Source organism: Podarcis bocagei, assembly GCF_964188305.1.
Source record: "Podarcis bocagei genome assembly, chromosome: 8".
NCBI lineage: Eukaryota > Metazoa > Chordata > Lepidosauria > Squamata > Lacertidae > Podarcis > Podarcis bocagei.
The window spans coordinates 70,733,660-70,751,931 of record NC_138133.1 but is presented as its reverse complement, the minus strand read 5'-3'; the positions used below and the strand labels follow the sequence as shown (position 1 = coordinate 70,751,931).

Sequence of the window (18,272 nt, the reverse complement as noted above, 5' to 3'; positions counted from 1 at the left end):
TAGGCCCACCACATATGGGGGGGGGGACACACATATTGAGAGGCCCCTTCCATGCCCATTTCTGATTACTAATCAACTCACATAATTTGTCATGGAACAACAACTTATCACACATACTCAACATATGACATGTTTAAAATAAGTGGCATTGCAGCGTAGGTTAGCACCAACTTCTCTACTTCCATCTCGTGTTCAACGAGAGGCTGCAGCAAGCCATTTTTAACAACGTGTTACTGATTCCTGAGAGTACATTACTGATAGTAAGACCAGACTGTGCAGCGATCGTTCCTTTGCAATATTTAGATCGCTGCAGTCAGAAACTGGGTTCTGCTATCCTTATTTAGCACTCGGAACGCTGAAAGTTAAGAAACATCATACTGAGATTTAAGCAATGTTTAAAAGAACAAAAAAAGGTCTGAGTCATGAAACACATTTGTCCCCTCCTATTATATAAGGCCTAGTTGCCGCTGCAGTAAGCCTGTGTTCACACCATATGTATTAAGACACATTTGAAACACAAGTTTCTCCATAGAATCCTGAGAACTGCAGTTTAACCCTCACGTAGCTACAATTCCCCACACCTTTAACAAACTACAGCTCCCAGATTTTGCAGGGGGGGAGTCGCATAAATATATGGTGTATACACAGCATCTGGGAGCTGTGGGTTCTCACAATACCCTTTTATACAAAGAAGTTAGTTCAACATTTAAAAATAATAATAGCCAGCATACCAGGGAGAAGGTGGGGCTAGACGCTTTCTGATCTCTTGTAACAACTTTTTTCTATATAAAACCTTATCATTAGACTAATAATATTTCTTAGACCCTCAATCCTTCAGCTCCGTCAGAGCCAATCACTCTTCCTCAGCCTTGTCTACCTTACAGGACTGATGTCGTGGGAACAGGACGGCGAATCCATGTCAGTAATGCTATCTTGAGTTGCTTGCAGGAATGAGTACATCTTTGTTAAGGGCCCTCTTCAGGTCTCTCTTAAAGGAGCCATGTGCCAGATACAGTGGTACCTCGGGTTACATACTCTTCAGGTTACATACGCTTCAGGTTACAGACTCTGCTAACCCAGAAATATTACCTCGGGTTAAGAACTTTACTTCAGGATGAGAACAGAAATCGTGCTCTCCGGTGGCGTGGCAGCAGCGGGAGACCCCATTAGCTAAAGTGGTACCTCAGGTTAAGAACAGTTTCAGGTTGACTACATGGGATTGGCAGAAATGACTGGCAGAATCCGGGACCAGGGAAAAGAGACAGCGGAAGAAGATTGGAAGAAATTTAAGAACTATCTTAAGAAACATTGTAAAATTAATGTGTGTTAGAATGATGTGGCTTTAAAAATCAAATGGAGTACAGCTGTAAAGATTAAGTTAAAAGAAAAGAAAGGTTGACAATTAGATAAAATTAAGGGTGAGGATTTGCTGAACTAAATATCTGAAATGGGAATGCAGAAAGGGGAGGTATGAGGAGGTCGGTGAAGTAAGTTTTAAGAAAATAAGGTTTTGAAATTATACTTGTTCTTTTTTGTTTGTGCTTGTGTGTATTGTTTTGTTTGATATAATTTGTAAAACTTCAATAAATATCTTTTTTTTTTTAAAAAAAAAGAACAGTTTCAGGTTAAGAACAGACCTCGAGAACGAATTAAGTTCTTAACCTGAGGTACCACTGTATATAGTTGGCAACATATACATTACACCTCAACAAGTGCTTTTTTTCTTTTAAAAAGAGGTGCCAGAATTCAGAATGGCAATGGCACCCACCTGAGAGGTGCTGGAACTGCACTTCACGCTATTAATTTTTGTACCTGTTTTGTACATCTGTTAAAACATAATGATTTAACAAAGCCTATATTGGAACTTTGTTAAATCATTATGTTTTAACAGATTTAACAAAGCCTATATTGGAACTGGGACGCGGGTGGCGCTGTGGGTAAAAGCCTCAGCGCCTAGGACTTGCCGATCGCATGGTCGGCGGTTCGAATCCCCGTGGCGGGGTGCGCTCCCGTCATTCAGTCCCAGCGCCTGCCCACCTAGCAGTTCGAAAGCACCCCCGGGTGCAAGTAGATAAATAGGGACCGCTTACCAGCGGGAAGGTAAACGGCGTTTCCGTGTGCTGCGCTGGCTCGCCAGATGCAGCTTGTCACGCTGGCCACGTGACCCGGAAGTGTCTGCAGACAGCGCTGGCCCCCGGCCTATAGAGTGAGATAAGCGCACAACCCTAGAGTCTGTCAAGACTGGCCCGTACGGGCAGGGGTACCTTTACCTAGCACTTTAAAAAGTGGGTTTTCAAGGGGAAAGCGGTAGGCAAAATTGCTCTGACCCATGCGTAGAAAGCACGGGACAAGCAGAAGTGTGGATGACGCGCCAGAAAAGAAAAACAGAAAGAATCAGACTATGCCTAAACTACTTAAATGTATGTAAATAGACTTAAGATGGTTGTTTTTTAAAAGAAATGGGGAAAAGATAAGATAATAGATAAGGAAATAAGAGCATTCCATTGAAGGCAACACTTTCCCTCAAAATGCATTTTATGCACTCTGGAATAACTCTTGGGCATTGCACTGGCATTAAAGAAATATATTTGTGTTTTAATTTCAGGACAGACATATTCAACACTAGTGTAGTTTCAGCTGTTGCTCTCTGGAAGTCACATTTGCGTTATGGTGCAACAGCAATGGGTTTTATAGGAAGCCATTTTGGTTGTGTTGGAAGTCAATTTGCAAACCTGCTTAGTCTGGACCTGGGAAATGTGGGTTCCCTTTACAGCAGGTCAGATAAGGTCTCTTCCAGGATTACTGTGATGTGGACAGAGAAGGTAAGAATAATAAATCATGTTATTTATGATGAAATAAACACTCCTAGTCTTTCTTAGAATTTCAATACACTTTGGGTTTTAGGCCTGGCTTGAAAAGGAACACAGGATTGGTAAAGTGAGAAGTACAAATGGAAAAGAATATTAAGTTGATATTAGAATTATCTTCAAAGTTGCCTGAACTTTTTATTGGCCTTGAGTATATATTTCAAGAATATTGAAGGGGGGAGCACATTAATACACCAAACTTTAATTCTTGTTAGTTTATCCATGCAGCCCAGCACTTTTTTCCCTCCAGCCTGCTCCAGAAACGTTTGTTCACTTGTTACAAACCATGTCACAAATCTTCAGTGCGGCAGCTAATATTTTACAATTGATCAAATAAACTGGGCTATGTATTCTAAATATGTGACTTAATGAAAACAACTGAAAGATTTATGCTCCATTTAATGTACTTAGCTGAAGACCCAGGGGGATTGCCAAAGGAGATAAAAACTGCAGTACGGGTTAATGCTTAGTTATCTTTTGGTTAACTCTCATAGCTTAGTAGTCAAAGGACATGAAAGGAAAACCTTTGATAAAAATTAGCCTATTTGTAAATTCCAAAACAGGCAGCTGCCTTTATGTGTAGCGCACTGTAGACTTTTATACTTCCAAACAAGGGGTTGTAGCAAAACTTCTTTTGCCATTTATGGACAAGGACAATATTTTTATTGGTTTGGCATCCTAGGAGACAGGGAAAACTTAAAATCAATTTTGTGAATGAAAAAGGCAACTTATCTGAAACTATTAAGTAAAAAAAGATTTTCTTAAAAAGTTTTTCCATTCTTTAAATTTATTTATTATCATCATTTTGAAAAAGAAACATAATCATTGGAAAATAATAATTGGAAAATAATTAACATACATCCTTCCATAATATGCTAATGTATCCATCACAGAGCAAAGTCAACATATTAATAGTTGCACGTACACTAAAATCAAGGTCACAAAGCAAAGGAAACATATTAAGGTTAGGTTACAAATCCCTTGACTAGTCAAACACCCTATTATTATTTGACTGAGGTCAAATACTGTCATAGAGACCTTGAGGTCAACAATATTCTTATGTAAGTATACGTGGCATTCTTATCTTTTTATTACACCATGATGTCACATCTAACGGCACAAAGACCTTGTTCTGCAGCTTTGCAGGAATCAAGATCGCACACCCGTGTGCGCGCATATGCCCTGCCCAAAATTTTCTGCTGGGGGTTCTGATCTCTCTTCTCTCAATTATGTGTCACAGTCTAATTTCTTCTACTTACCACATGTCATCACTGCAGATGTCATTGAACAGGAGTACAATACAGGATTCAGGAGAAAGCATGACACCAACGTATATGTACATGTAATGTTTAATCACAGCAGCTGAAGTCACAGGTGGTAGTAGTGATACTAAAATGGCATTCCTATTTCTTATAGAGCACAGCACATCATTTCTCAAAAATATGTACTCCTGACATATAGCATGGTTCTATGTAATGCAAAGCCGCAATGCAAATCCTCTCTCACACCTTTCCAAGCTGGAAGCAATGAGAGGGAAATGAGTAGAGGAGATTTAGTCATGCCCAGTACAGTGGTACCTCGGTTTACGAACTTAATCCGTCCCGGAAGTCCATTCTTAAACCAAAACCATTCTTAAACTGAGGCATGCTTTCCCTAATGAGGCCTCCTACCACCGGTGCCCTTCCACTGTTCAGATTCTGTTCTTACACCAAGGTAAAGTTCTCAAACCAGGACACTACTTCTGGTTTTGCGGAGTTCATAAACCAAATCGTTCTTAAACCGGACTGTTCTTAAACCGAGGTACCACTCTACTAAACTTCCCACCAATCTGAGTGGGGGACTGCCAGGGCCCAGGGCAGCTTTGCATCCTGTAAATCTACGCTGTTGCTTGGAGTGTCCCTAATGTGTCTGCTTTTTAGCCCTACCAACAGAGCTCCAGTGTCAGTTGGACCAGGACTTAGGAGGAGCCAATAGCAGTTGTCAGGAAAGCTCCACCATCAGATTTCCCTTTCTGGTATCACAGCAGTGTATCGGATGTCAGATTGGGTGGATCCAGTGAAACCTGTCCTATGAACCCTGCAGTTTGGTATTGCATGATTCATTTTTTTAAAATACTAAATTTTCAGTGAGGGTTACTAAGATTGGTTCAGGGATTAAATAAAACGGCACACAGTTTGAAAGGATCGGTGACCAATTACAGGTTGGCTTGACATGATACCACACACAGAGGGCATGAAATGAAGAGAGCGCTCCAGGCTTCAGCATCTTAAAAAGTGATGATGCATCCTACCTACTCAGCAGCTGATTGTCTAGAACCCAAAAGCACTTTCAAATTAGCTGACAGCACCTTGGGAGGCTTAGGAGGGGCATGAGGAAGATGCCACTATTTTCCATACAGTTTGTGGATTCCAATGGAAACTTAACTACTGTTGCAATAAGTAAGACACAGTATGATGGACATCAGCTTCAGTAACTCCCTGACTGGAAATGTGCCTCCAACATCCACCTATAAACCTCATGAAACTTTGTCAGGGGTTTTCATTTTAACATTTTGTTGTAATTGTTATGCATATGGTACCTGGGTGTGCATTTTGTTGATTTATAAAAAAAAACTAGATAATAAATATTACCTATTGCCGATGAAATATGTATGCATGAATCATTGCACAAATTTATACATGTGTTGTCAAGTGAGATTACACAGACTCCAGGGGTCACGAGTGGGACTTGTATCCAAAAGAAAAAAGACGAGTCAAGAGGGCGTGCTGAGAGGTTTCAACCTTAGCACCAGTCCTCCTTCTTGAAGGCTAAATGTCAGTAGGGCTTGGAGGCATTGAAATTAATCCAATCACAATGAAGGAATAAAGACAAGGCATCTGTACCTCTATTGACTTTTCACGTTTGTGTGATAATTATTGTAACATTTTATTAAAGGCCACAGACCTTTTGATGATAAATACATCTCATTACATGGAATTTTTATACGTAATCATCCCATAGATCTTCGTGTAATTCAGTGGATGTATTTATCGTGTGTTAATCCTAGCATAACAAGCCTTTAACCTATTTGACTTGATTGCAGGCGTATCATATGATTTCCTGGAAAAGTCTTCTTCTCTTTTTCTCTCATCCTCTCTTATACACCAGAAAAGTTTTATTGCTTTCTTAACCCTTTTGTGAGACCCCATATTTTTCTTTTTCCATGCTCCCTTTTTACTTTCTCTAAATTCAAGAGCTACCAAATTCAGTTACTAGCTTGGCTTTTCTCAGAGCTAGAAAAAGATTTCAAATTTCTGAGCACCAACAAAAGTTTACCAAGAGCAGAGAAGAAAAAGAATACAAAGCCGTTGTTAATATGGCAAGAAACAAGCATATATGGAACAGCTACACTCTCTAGGAATTCTCTATAAAAGCCTACATCAGAACACCAACAAACACCACATGTTCTTTCCTTCTTCACCTGTCTATTCCTGCATCTTGCACAGAGCACAGACTGAGCATGATATATCATACTCTAAGATGTGGTATGTTCTAAGAAAACCAAAACATTTGCACACTGAAGATTTGTTAATTTCAGACCTTTGGAGCCACTGACCTCAGCCCCCAAGCAAAAGTTTTCACACTGTATGTGAGTTTTTTAAAATGTGCTTCAAATATTATGGTTTTAGTGGGTTTATTAATCCAGCTCTGTAATATGCATCTGTTAAAATAAGAGCAAATAAACAGATTCCTATAATGGATGCTGGTGAACAATCTCCCTCAGAAAGGATTTAGGTATCATTATGAGACTCATCTGCATGAGTAGAAATTTATTGCATCTATTATCTATTGCAGGAACCTCAGGAACCAGCCTCAGGACTGAATGTAACCTGTTGTAGAAAGGTAAGAGTCCCACCTACCGTTCTGCCTCCTTTTGCCTCTGGCCCTGCCCACCAATGGTTTGTGGCCCCTGGAAGACTACCCATGAGGGAATGTGGCCCTTGGAATTAAAAAGGTTTCCTACCCTTGATTCCGTCTCCTATCTCCTAACAGCACTATTTCCCCTCAGCTGTACCTCCTGTCTCACCCAGTTCCCAGAAGTAACAATCCAGTCCTTTGAACCAAATATTCTCAGTGGTGTAGTAGTTCATCAGAGGCAGGGAAAGTCACTGGGAATAACTCAAGCCAGATACTACCAGAAGCAAATGCAGGCGTTTCATTTACAGTATTTTTGGATGAATGAGATAGTAGTAGTTTTGTCTCATTTATATGCAAAGTATATGTTATAAGCAAAATGTAATAATATAAAAAAAGGCAAAAATAAAATGAAGCACCAGAAAGGATTTAAAATCAAAATATTATATAATAGAGAAAGGAAACTTTGTTCATGGTTTGCCTATGTCATAGATCTATTTGGGTACTTTATGCAACATATCAACCCACTCTTCCTCAGTATCAACCCACTCTTCCTCAGTATCAGCATGTTTGTGATCTTTCCTGGCACTGCTTTGATCTTTTACCTCTTTTGTTAAGAATACTAAATTAGTAACATTAAACTGAGCTGTAATTTAGCATTTCATTTTATACAAAGTGAAAGCTGAAAGCCGTCAGGTTATGAGTGGTGCCATACATTTAACCATTTAAACCAAGGCCGTGGCTTGGGGGGCAGAGGAAGCTATTAAGATGTCTACAGCACTTAGTTCTGTACACAGCTGTCATGCTTTTAATGTCAAACTTAGTCACTAAGGTCGGGGTGAGACAGAACTGGCTAATAGTGCCACTTCTTCACTCTCTCCAATTACAGCAATGGGATGACTGAGAGCAGCACAGAACTCAAAGTAGGGCATGCAGGATCCTTTTATTGTATTTTGGAACTGGGTGTCATAATAATGTCTTAGTTATAAATCAGGGGTGAGAAACCTGTGTTGCTACAGATGTTGTTGGAGTACAACTCCCATTATCCTTGATGGTTGCCTGTGATTGGCTAGGCATGATGGGAGTTGGAGTCCAAAAACAACAGGATGGTCACAGGCTTACCTTCCCTGATATAAAACCACTGGGAAATATTACCTACTTTGGCTATTTAGGAAATTTTGTGATATTACTTGACATAGTGATAAATGTGACATAGATTATTGTCAACAAGTGGTGGGCAGCTGCTGTGTTTGAAGGAACCTGAGTCCCCAAATCCTGCATTCTTCTGCCCAAGTGTAAAGAAGCTCGCAGAACACATGTGATGAGATACTATTACAGAAATTGAATCTTCAGAAGTTCCAGCTCATAAAAGCATGCTCTGGATTGTTAGATGCAGTGGTGCATTCACACTGAGAGATGTAAGCCACTGAAGCGCAACACATTCATTCAATCACACCGTTTTCTAATATTAAATAACAGAATTTTAAAAAGAAATTACTGAACAACCTTGTCTATGGATAAATGTGTAGTTATAATTCAAGGAGTAGCTAAGTTAACCAGACTGCCTTCAGGGTGCAGTAGCGGAAAAGCCCATATATGCATTTATGCTCAAAAGCACATCAGACATTTTTCGTAATTCGTGAAACTATAACCTTGATGAAAATATTTTAGCACATCAGGCAATATTTGAAAATTCAGAAGAGGTGCTCAGATGGCCCCTTGGAATTCTCTACCCTTTGAGCAGAGTTTTGGGGCACCCTCCAGGAAAGGAATCTGCAAACTACAAGCCTCCCATTGCTGTCTATGGCAGATGGATTTCCATAGACGCATGGATTATTTTCTCATCCTGCTGCTAAAAATGGAAAATGTTGGTTTATATGCATGAAACTGCATTGCTGGATCAAATCCATGCTGTTTAGCAAACATCTAACAGAAAACACTGCAACAACTTTCCCCTACGAATATACCACGAATATACCACCAAAGCCATCAATACTGAGCAAATCTGAGCAAATCTATGTGTAACTGAACCCCCCCTGTTTCAGTAGAGTTATCTTCTAAGTACCTAGAATTACTGCCACATCCTGAATGGGTGCAGTTTCTACTCATGTAATTAAACACACTAAACTTGCTATGCAGTCCCACTGATGGCAATTTAGTTTTCAATAAGTAAGTGGTGTTAAATTTATAGGTGATCTTTTTGAGTCATATTCTCTTAAATCCTTTCAGCAGTTCAATATCCTAGTTTCTATTCCTAATGCAGTTATTGGGGAAATTCCATTCATAGAATAGGCTGTGACTTAACTAGGCTTAACCAGCATTTTACTAGGCTTTGCTAACAAAATAGACTTGGGGTATGGGGTTTGCATAATTTACTTCTAGCCACTAAACTTTTTTTGTTGCTATAAATGAGTGGTGTGTAACTACACCAAAAGAATATGAAATGCAAAATTTTAAAAGCATCTTATATGTAATATTGATTTACTTTGGTGGCTGAATACACTTTTCATTTTGAGGGCCAGTCCTTTATGGGCAACCTTTCAGGGGTCACATGCCAATGATGGGTGTGGCTAGAGGCAAAAGTGGGCGGAACAATGAATCTGACTCTTAGCTTTGTACAGTAAGTTACATTCCAGCCATGCAAAAGACAGAGATTTTTACACCCACCCTCATCTCTCCACCCTCTATCTAGGTAAGACATAGGCAAACTTGGCCCACCAGATGTTTTTGGGACTACAGCTCCCATCATTCCTAGCTAACGGGACCAGTGGTCAGGGATGATGGGAGTTGTAGTCCCAAAACATCTGGAGGGCCGAGTTTGCCTATGCCTGATCTAGGTAAACAAGAGGGATCATCACAGTTCACAGACACATTCCAGTCAGGGGAAAGCACCCCAGAAGGGTGCAGAGCACAGCCAGCAAAGGGTGTGTGGCCCGGGCTGGATAGAGGGGTCCAGAGAGCCCTGGGACTGAGGCTTCCCAACCATGATTTATTAATGTCAACTAAATGCACACACGACAATTTGAAGACTAGCAGAAAAGGAAGAGAACTCCCTTCATCCCTGTCAACCTTTCTTCATCTCCTTAGTTGGATCTGAAGAAGGCCCAGATCAAATGCCTTGTGCATAAGCATCCAAATTTGCAACTATGTGCAGATACCTGTAACGCAGGGTTTCACTGGAATACTCTTTCAGAAACCCCAAATTGGTTGGAGATAGGAGAAGATCCTGCATTCAAGTAGAATATTGAAGAGAGACAGATACAAACATTAAAATCAATGTGTGTTTTTCTGGGGGTACACAGTACTGTAAAAAATTTTCCAGAATGTTAAAAGTGTGGTACATACTGTAACAACTTCATAGTGAGTACGAGCACCTTTTTTAAAAAAACACACACAAACCGATTAAAATATATTCAGTGATAAATACTATGAGACATCCAGTTGTGTCTGTCAACAAATGGAGCAAACTTCCCTCACAAAACAAGACTTCTCCTTTCTTCTGCCCTACAGCCCACAGTAATCACCTCAAATCTGTTCTGAATGGTCTGAGATCAAAAGCACAATATGAGTGCCAGTAACACCCCAACAAAAACCATCCCAAGGAGTTGTGTTAAAAATAATTGTAAATCTTATGCACATGTGTCAGGGGTTCAGGGACAGAGGCACAGGTGAGGGGGGAGACGGAGAGCGATGGGGAAGAATCCCAGGACTGTGAGGAAGAGGAGGACAATGACTTGAGGTCTTCCATGAGTCTCTCAAGTGAATCGGAGGATTCCCAGAAGGGGGCGCCCCTAGTCAGGCCAAGGGGGTTCACAAGGGGGACATGCCAGGGGCAGGGAAGCAGCAGGGAAACCCCGAGTGGGAGTGGGAGATCGGGGCCGGCTTCCCAGCAGGAACGAAGTGAAGAGAGTGGAGTTCCCAGTGTGACACACGGAGCAGAGCAGGAAGGAGACAGGGGAAGGAGATCGGGGCAGAACGTCCTGCCGGAAGAGGCGGAGAGTAGTACAGGGAGTAGTGTAAGTGTCAAGAGGAAGGTCAGGGGTAGCGAACGCGCGCCAAGTTCAAATGTGGAGGCGCGCGGAAATGGAGAGAGCCCGGAGGAGGAGCCTGGCCCCAAAGCACGAAGGAGGGGGGGACAGGCATCTGAGGAATCCGCTTCAGGAGAGAGCAGGAGGGAAGGGACCCAGGGGGGCAGAAAGACCCTGCGGAAAAGGAAAGACAGGAAGAGGTGGACTAGCACAAGCCTCTTAAGCTGGTGTAGGGGCGGGACCGATTCAGAGGGGACTTAAAACGTCTAGGCTAAGAGACGCGGGGCTGCACGCCTCGGTTGTGGAACCAATAATGAACTGCAATAAACATCCTTGTATATAAGAAGAACCTGGCGTTGGTCTTTTGTGAGCTGAGACCTGAGGCAGCCCTGACAGTAAGTCCCCTCTCCCTCTGATACGCAAAATTTTTTTTTGCAAAGCTCACGAAGTTTGGCAGCCATGAGTATGGAGCAGCAGATAGCTGAGCTACGCAACGCAGTCTCCCAGCTTACCACTGAGGTAGCGATCTCCCAGAAGAGGGGGGAAGAGGCGGAAAAGCGGTGCCAAGATCTGCAAGCCAGGTGGGATCATGCATGCCAGGTGGGGTTCCCGGGGGCCAAAGCTGCTGGAGTAGCACTGGGCAGAAGAGGAGGCAACTTGGTAGCCCACTTCGATGGGAACCTGCAGCAGTACCCCAGTTTTCGAGCAGACGTAGAATATGCGTTGCATTTGCTTCGCGACGACTTTAAAGATGAGGAGGAAAAAGTGGGTTTCATTGTGTCCCACTTGCATGGGGAAGCGAGGGCTTGGCTGCGCAATCTGTGGCGCGAGGATTGCCCTGCTCGAAGGGACTCTGATGAATTTATCAAATGCATGGACGCTTGCTTCCAGTCTAGCGTGGATGTGGATGTAGCACGCCAGCAGATGCATGGTTTAAGGCAAGGCAAGGCTTCAGTACGTCAGTACCATGCTCGCTTTTTCGCCTTGCTGAATGTGCTGCGATGGGAGAAAGATTCTCTGGCAGTCAGGGACTTGTTTTGGGAGGGGCTCTCTGGCCCTGTGAAAGACGAACTGGCAAGGGGGGACAGACCTAAAACCCTGGCAGACGTGGTGCAGCGGGCGCTTGCCATTGGAGTACGCCATGAAGAACGCCCTTGGCGCAATGAGGGGGGTAGCCAGCTTCACGCACCGTCTAGAGTGCCTCCCTTCTTTCCCAGAGATCCAGGACGTACGCGTCCCTCCCCTCAGCTGCAGGCAGGGGAGGAGCCGATGGAACTGGGGACTGCAAAGGCTCAGTCAGCAGCCGGAGCCCCAGCGTCCGGAGCAGTCAAGACAAAGCCTCCTAGAGGGAACAGGAAGTGTTACATCTGTGACAGTGGGACGCACATGGCCAAAGAGTGTCCCCAGAGGCTCCGAAAGCATACTGCAGCCTTAGCAACAGTAACTGCAGCAGCACAACATGAGGAGCAGTTTCAGGGAAACGGCAATGCCTGGCTGGAAGCTCAAATGCTGGGGCACAGCCAGGCGAGTCAGTAGGGCAGTCCCCAGCGCTTTTGCAGCCTACAGACCCCCTGCCACCTAAGCCAGTGGTGCAGCTCACTGCAACTCTCCAGCTACCTAATGGACGCACCCTAGAAGTCCCCATTACAATTGACAGTGGGAGCAACGCAGACTTCGTAGGGGTGCACTTCGTCAAGCAGCATCGCATAGAGCTCCTACCAGCCACGCTGCCTTTGAACGTCGTCACGGTGGATGGCCGGAAGTTGCTAGGTGGGCAGGTGGTGCAACAGACGCCACCCATGGTGATGCAGATTGGCAATCACCGAGAAATCATCAGTTTCAACGTCACCCGCCTGTCAGACACGCCTATAGTGTTAGGCATGAGTTGGCTGGATAGGCACAGCCCGACCATGGCGTGGTACCAGCGGCAGCTCACCTTCGGCTCGTCCTATTGCGCACAGCATTGCATCCAGACCGGTCAGGAGGAGGAGGGCCAAGAGGAGGGGCAGCAGCTACGTCTCAGCATGGCGCAAGCAGTACCCCTCAACTACAAGGAGTTTTTGGAGGTTTTCTGCGAAAAGGAGGCAGACCAGTTGCCACCTCACCGGCCCTACGATTGCGCTATTGACCTCTTGCCAGGGAGAATGCTGCCGCCTGTGAAGCTGTATTCCATGTCCGAGGAGGAGCTGCGGGAGCTCAGGGAGTTCATAGATCACAACCTGCAGCGGGGATTCATCCGAGAATCAAAGGCTGTAGGGGGCAGTCCTGTGTTTTTTGTGAATAAGAAGGACACGCCCCCAAAAAGGCTGATCGTAGACTTCAGATTCATAAACTCGAAGACAAAGCCCGCGGCCTTTCCCATGCCCAAGATTGACGACCTGCTCGCCACGGTGCGGAAAGGGAAGATCTTCACCAAGTTGGATCTCCGCGGAGCTTACAATCTCATACGCGTGCGAGAGGGTGATGAGTGGAAGACGGCCATGTTCACACCGTTGGGCACCTACGAATACAGAGTTATGCCGTTTGGTCTCCAAAATGGCTCCCACTTTTTCCAAGCTTTTATGCATCACGTGCTAGCGGGACTCCTCTACAAGAAGTGCGTATGTTTCCTCGACGACATTCTTATCTTCTCGGAATCGCCAGAGGCTCACGAGAGCGACGTTAAGGAAGTCCTGCAGCGGCTACGGGAGCACAGGCTCTACGCCAAACTGGAGAAGTGCCAATTCGACGTGACGGAGGTGGATTTTCTGGGCTATAGGCTGTCCGACAGGGGACTAGCCATGGACAGCGCCAAGGTCCGTGCGGTGTTGGACTGGAAGAGCCCGCGAACGCGGAAGGAGGTCCAGAGGTTTGTCGGTTTCGCCAACTTTTACCGCAAGTTCATCAGGGGTTTCGCCAGGGAGACGGCAGCTATCACGGACACTCTCAGCTCCAAGAAGAAGAAGTTCACCTGGACGGACCAGGCGGAGCAGTCCTTCAGGAGGCTTAAAAGTCTCTTTGCGTCCGAGGAACAGCTGTTACACGTGAATCCCGGCAGGCCCATGAGGGTGGAGACTGACGCATCTGACAGAGCGGTGGGGGCCGTCCTCTTGCAGGAGGACCCGCAGGGGTACTGGAGGCCCTGTGCTTTCTACTCCCGGAAGCTCAGCAAGTCGGAACAGAACTACACCATCTGGGACAGGGAGTTGCTGGCCATCCACGCAGCTTTCAAGGCATGGAGGCACTTTCTCATCGGAGCCAAGCACACCGTGCAGGTCTGCACGGACCACAAGAACCTAGAGCACTGGCGCACGGCGAAGCTACAGAGCCAGAGGCACATACGCTGGGCGGAGTTCTTTGCGGATTTCGATTTCAGAATCGAGTACATCCCAGGCGACAACAATGTCATAGCAGATGCGCTCTCCAGAAAACCGCAGTATCTCGAGGAAGCGGCACCGGCGGCAGCCAAGCACATTTTTGCACCACAGGCGTGGGCGTGCGCTTCAGCCGCCGTGGATCTGGAGGCGGTGCGGCGCGCGTTGCAGGCGGATCCGTTCGCACAGTCCAAAATGGAAGAGGTGCGGAGAGGCACGGCGAAGGATGACGAGTTCCAGATACGCGACGGCCTGCTGACCCGTAAAGGTGCTCTCTACGTTCCGGGAGACGATCTCCGCGCGAAGGTTATGCAGCAGTTGCACGACGCACCCAGCGCTGGCCACTTTGGCAAGGAAAAGACGACGGAATTAGTGGCCAGAGACTTTTGGTGGCCCCAGATGCGAGGGGAGGTCGCGGAGTACGTCGCCAGGTGTGACACATGCCAAAGGTCCAAGCCAGTGCACCAGAAGCCAGCGGGACTGCTGGAACCGTTGGAGACGCCACTGCAACCGTGGGAGAGGGTGGCGCTGGACTTTGTCACTGATCTGCCCAGTTCGCGAGGCAAGACGGCGGTGCTTGTGGTTGTAGACCTGTTCACCAAGATGGCGCATTTCATTCCTTGTGCGAAGGTGGCGACAGCGGAGCAGACCGCCAAACTGTTCATCGACCACGTGTTCAAGGTGCATGGCTTGCCACGGTCCATTCTGTCCGACAGGGGGCGCCAGTTTGTGTCCAGCTTTTGGCAGAAGCTCCTAGGGATTCTGCACGTCAAAATCAACCTGTCGTCGGCGAGACATCCGCAGACCAACGGCCAAGCAGAGAGGGTCAACGCGATCATGCAGCAGTACCTGAGATGTTACGCCAATCAGCGACCCGCGGCTTGGGTGGATTACCTGCCGATGGCTGAGTTTGCTTACAACAACACGAAGCACGCGTCGACGGGGGTGACGCCGTTCTTCGCTAACAATGGACGGCATCCCAGAACCTTCCCGGGGCTCGTAACAACGGGGGAGGGGGCGCCACAGGAAGCCGACCATTTCGCAGCAGAATTGCAAGAGGTCCACGATGAGTTACGGAGACATTTGGAGCTAGCCAAACAGGCCTATAAGGTGCAGGCAGACAGACACAGGAGGGAGGGGGAAGACATCCAGGTTGGAGACTGGGTATGGTTAGCGGCCCAAGCAATGCCGGCCAAGTCGTTAGCTAAAAAGAAGCTAGGACACAGGCAACTAGGGCCGTACCAAGTTGAGGCCAGGATCAATCCTGTAGCGTTTCGACTGGCCCTCCCCGAAGGTTCCAGAATGCACCCGGTCTTTCATAGGTCGGTGCTCACCCCTTACAGGGCCCCACACAGATTTCAGGAGTCAGGGACGGCACCAGAACCGAGCAGAGAGTCGCCCAAGAGGGGGAGGTCACCTAGGGACGAACCAATCAACGAGGTCACAGAGATTCTGGACTCGAGATGGGGGGAAGAGGGAGTAGAATATTTTCTCGCCAGGGAGGGCGCCCCGGCCAGCGCCAACAGTTGGGTGCCGGACTACGCTTTGGACGAACCCCTCCTCAAGGACGAGTTCCATGCCCTTTTCCCACACAGGCCCATGCCAGCACAGTTTTTCGACGATTGGCTTTTTACGCCCACACTTTCCGCCAGCACGTTCCGAGGGTTCTCCTCCGCAGAGGAGACGACGCCAGAGTCGAGCCCTCCAAGGGGATCGTGTTCGGGGGTGGACACCGACACTCCTTACTGGTGGGACGACCAACCAGAAGAGGACTGGCGCACGAGGTGGCGGATGGGTCCTTGGCAAGCAGACCCCACCCAGGCAACAGGGGGAGGGGAGGACGTGAACATGTTGGGAGAGGACCATGGGTTTGAGCACACAAACAATGAACTGGAAGCAGAGGAGATCGACGTCAACGACCTGTGTCCGGCAGCGACCTCCGCAACGACGGAGCCCCCGGAACCTGCGCCCGAGCAGCGGGAGGGGGGAAGGGGGGGCTTTGAGGGGGGATGGATGTCAGGGGTTCAGGGACAGAGGCACAGGTGAGGGGGGAGACGGAGAGCGATGGGGAAGAATTCCAGGACTGTGAGGAAGAGGAGGACAATGACTTGAGGTCTTCCATGAGTCTCTCAAGTGAATCGGAGGATTCCCAGAAGGGGGCGCCCCTAGTCAGGCCAAGGGGGTTCACAAGGGGGACATGCCAGGGGCAGGGAAGCAGCAGGGAAACCCCGAGTGGGAGTGGGAGATCGGGGCCGGCTTCCCAGCAGGAACGAAGTGAAGAGAGTGGAGTTCCCAGTGTGACACACGGAGCAGAGCAGGAAGGAGACAGGGGAAGGAGATCGGGGCAGAACGTCCTGCCGGAAGAGGCGGAGAGTAGTACAGGGGGTAGTGTAAGTGTCAAGAGGAAGGTCAGGGGTAGCGAACGCGCGCCAAGTTCAAATGTGGAGGCGCGCGGAAATGGAGAGAGCCCGGAGGAGGAGCCTGGCCCCAAAGCACGAAGGAGGGGGGGACAGGCATCTGAGGAATCCACTTCAGGAGAGAGCAGGAGGGAAGGGACCCAGGGGGGCAGAAAGACCCTGCGGAAAAGGAAAGACAGGAAGAGGTGGACTAGCACAAGCCTCTTAAGCTGGTGTAGGGGCGGGACCGATTCAGAGGGGACTTAAAACGTCTAGGCTAAGAGACGCGGGGCTGCACGCCTCGGTTGTGGAACCAATAATGAACTGCAATAAACATCCTTGTATATAAGAAGAACCTGGCGTTGGTCTTTTGTGAGCTGAGACCTGAGGCAGCCCTGACAACATGGAATTAAATGCTTTAGATAATTTAGTAGCACCTATTTATGTAACAGCAATTCAGAATAATGTCTGTTTCTAAATATTTTAATTCTCAGTTCAAGAAACAACATGCTAGCTGTGGTAAGGACATTACGATGTGGAAGGAAAAGAGCTAATAATTAGGGTTCACACAGCACATTGAAATAACATTAGGAAAGTCAACACTACTGGATTAATTCTATAACATCGTACCTATTGGAAAGAAAGTCTACCACTGCAACATTAAGGGCTTTAGCTAATAGGTGCTTTTTAAAAATCTCTGTCCAAGTCAGTATATACATATGAGTTTCCTATTGCCAATCCATCACAGGATTTCAGTTTCACATTAAGAGTTGATCTGCACTCTGTGTAAACCCCATTTATCATGATGACAGAAGCAAAAGACCTTCATGGTTTGAAATTCCTTCATAACTTTTCAAAGACTGATATAAGATGCTTGTAACACTTCAAAAATTATTACGAAAAGAATTATTTATTTTGCAAGGAATGACTTATGGTGAATGAATAGATATTTTCTAGCGGGACAATATTTTTCGTTTGGGGAGAAATAGCTATGAAATGCAAGTGGTTGAATATATTCTTTTAACCTGACAAAAATATGAGGCTAGGCTTATGGCCCACCAGTAATAAAATCAAGACCACCTGCCATATAGTATAGACTAGGTATTATCTACCAATGAAATATAGAATCTAAGGAGTTAAGTCAGAAGAATATATATTCATTTTCAAGGCTATCCAGGGCATCCACCTAACAAAGAAACTTACAAATTCAGTGCTAGCGGAATGGTACTGAATGGATAAACATGGCATACAGAAGGTTTCAACAATGGTTTTCAAACTATGTTTTGCAGAACCCTTGGGCAGCTGAAGAAGAATCTTTGTGTATTGTAGGACACCGTGTCAGTCTGCACAGGGCAATGTGAGGCTCCAATAAGTATAGCTCAGAGCCTTCACCAATCTGGGCCCCTCCAGATGTTTTTGAAGTACAGCTCCCATTAGCCCCAGCCAACATAGTCTGGCTGTCCAAAACATCTGGAGGGCAGCAATTTTGCGGGTGTGTCTTCAAAAGCCAGTAGAATGCCAATACACATTGGGTCTCATGCATTTCAGCAGGGAGTGTGTTCTATAACAGTGGTGCTACCAGTATAAAAAACTTGGCCTCTGTGTGCCAGTAATTATCAGGCCATGGCAAGGCCAGAACCTTGGAACCACTCACATACAATCTCTTAATGGGATTCAGCCTCAATTTGTTGGCACTCATCCAGTCCACCACAGCATCCAAGCACTGGTTCCGCT

General features: G+C 46.3%; 1 protein-coding gene and 1 long non-coding RNA gene across 3 annotated transcripts in view; one reads left to right on the top strand and one right to left on the bottom strand.

The window, feature by feature from the left end:
* Positions 1–1,869, bottom strand: part of ZFPM2 (zinc finger protein, FOG family member 2) — a 455,323-nt gene extending 453,454 nt beyond the window's left edge. Inside the window, exon 1 of the mRNA XM_081204396.1 lies at positions 1,769–1,869. The gene's annotated coding sequence lies outside the window, so the exon portion shown is untranslated. The remainder of the gene's footprint in view (positions 1–1,768) is intronic.
* A 52-nt stretch (positions 1,870–1,921) lies between these two features.
* Positions 1,922–18,272, top strand: part of LOC308593129 — a 38,202-nt gene continuing 21,851 nt past the window's right edge. The window contains exons 1-2 of one of the 2 annotated variants that reach the window (XR_014010761.1): positions 1,922–2,420; positions 2,606–2,822. This is a non-coding gene — a long non-coding RNA (uncharacterized lncRNA). Of the gene's footprint in view, positions 2,823–18,272 lie in introns of both variants that reach the window. The other variant, XR_014010762.1, reaches the window with a different exon arrangement.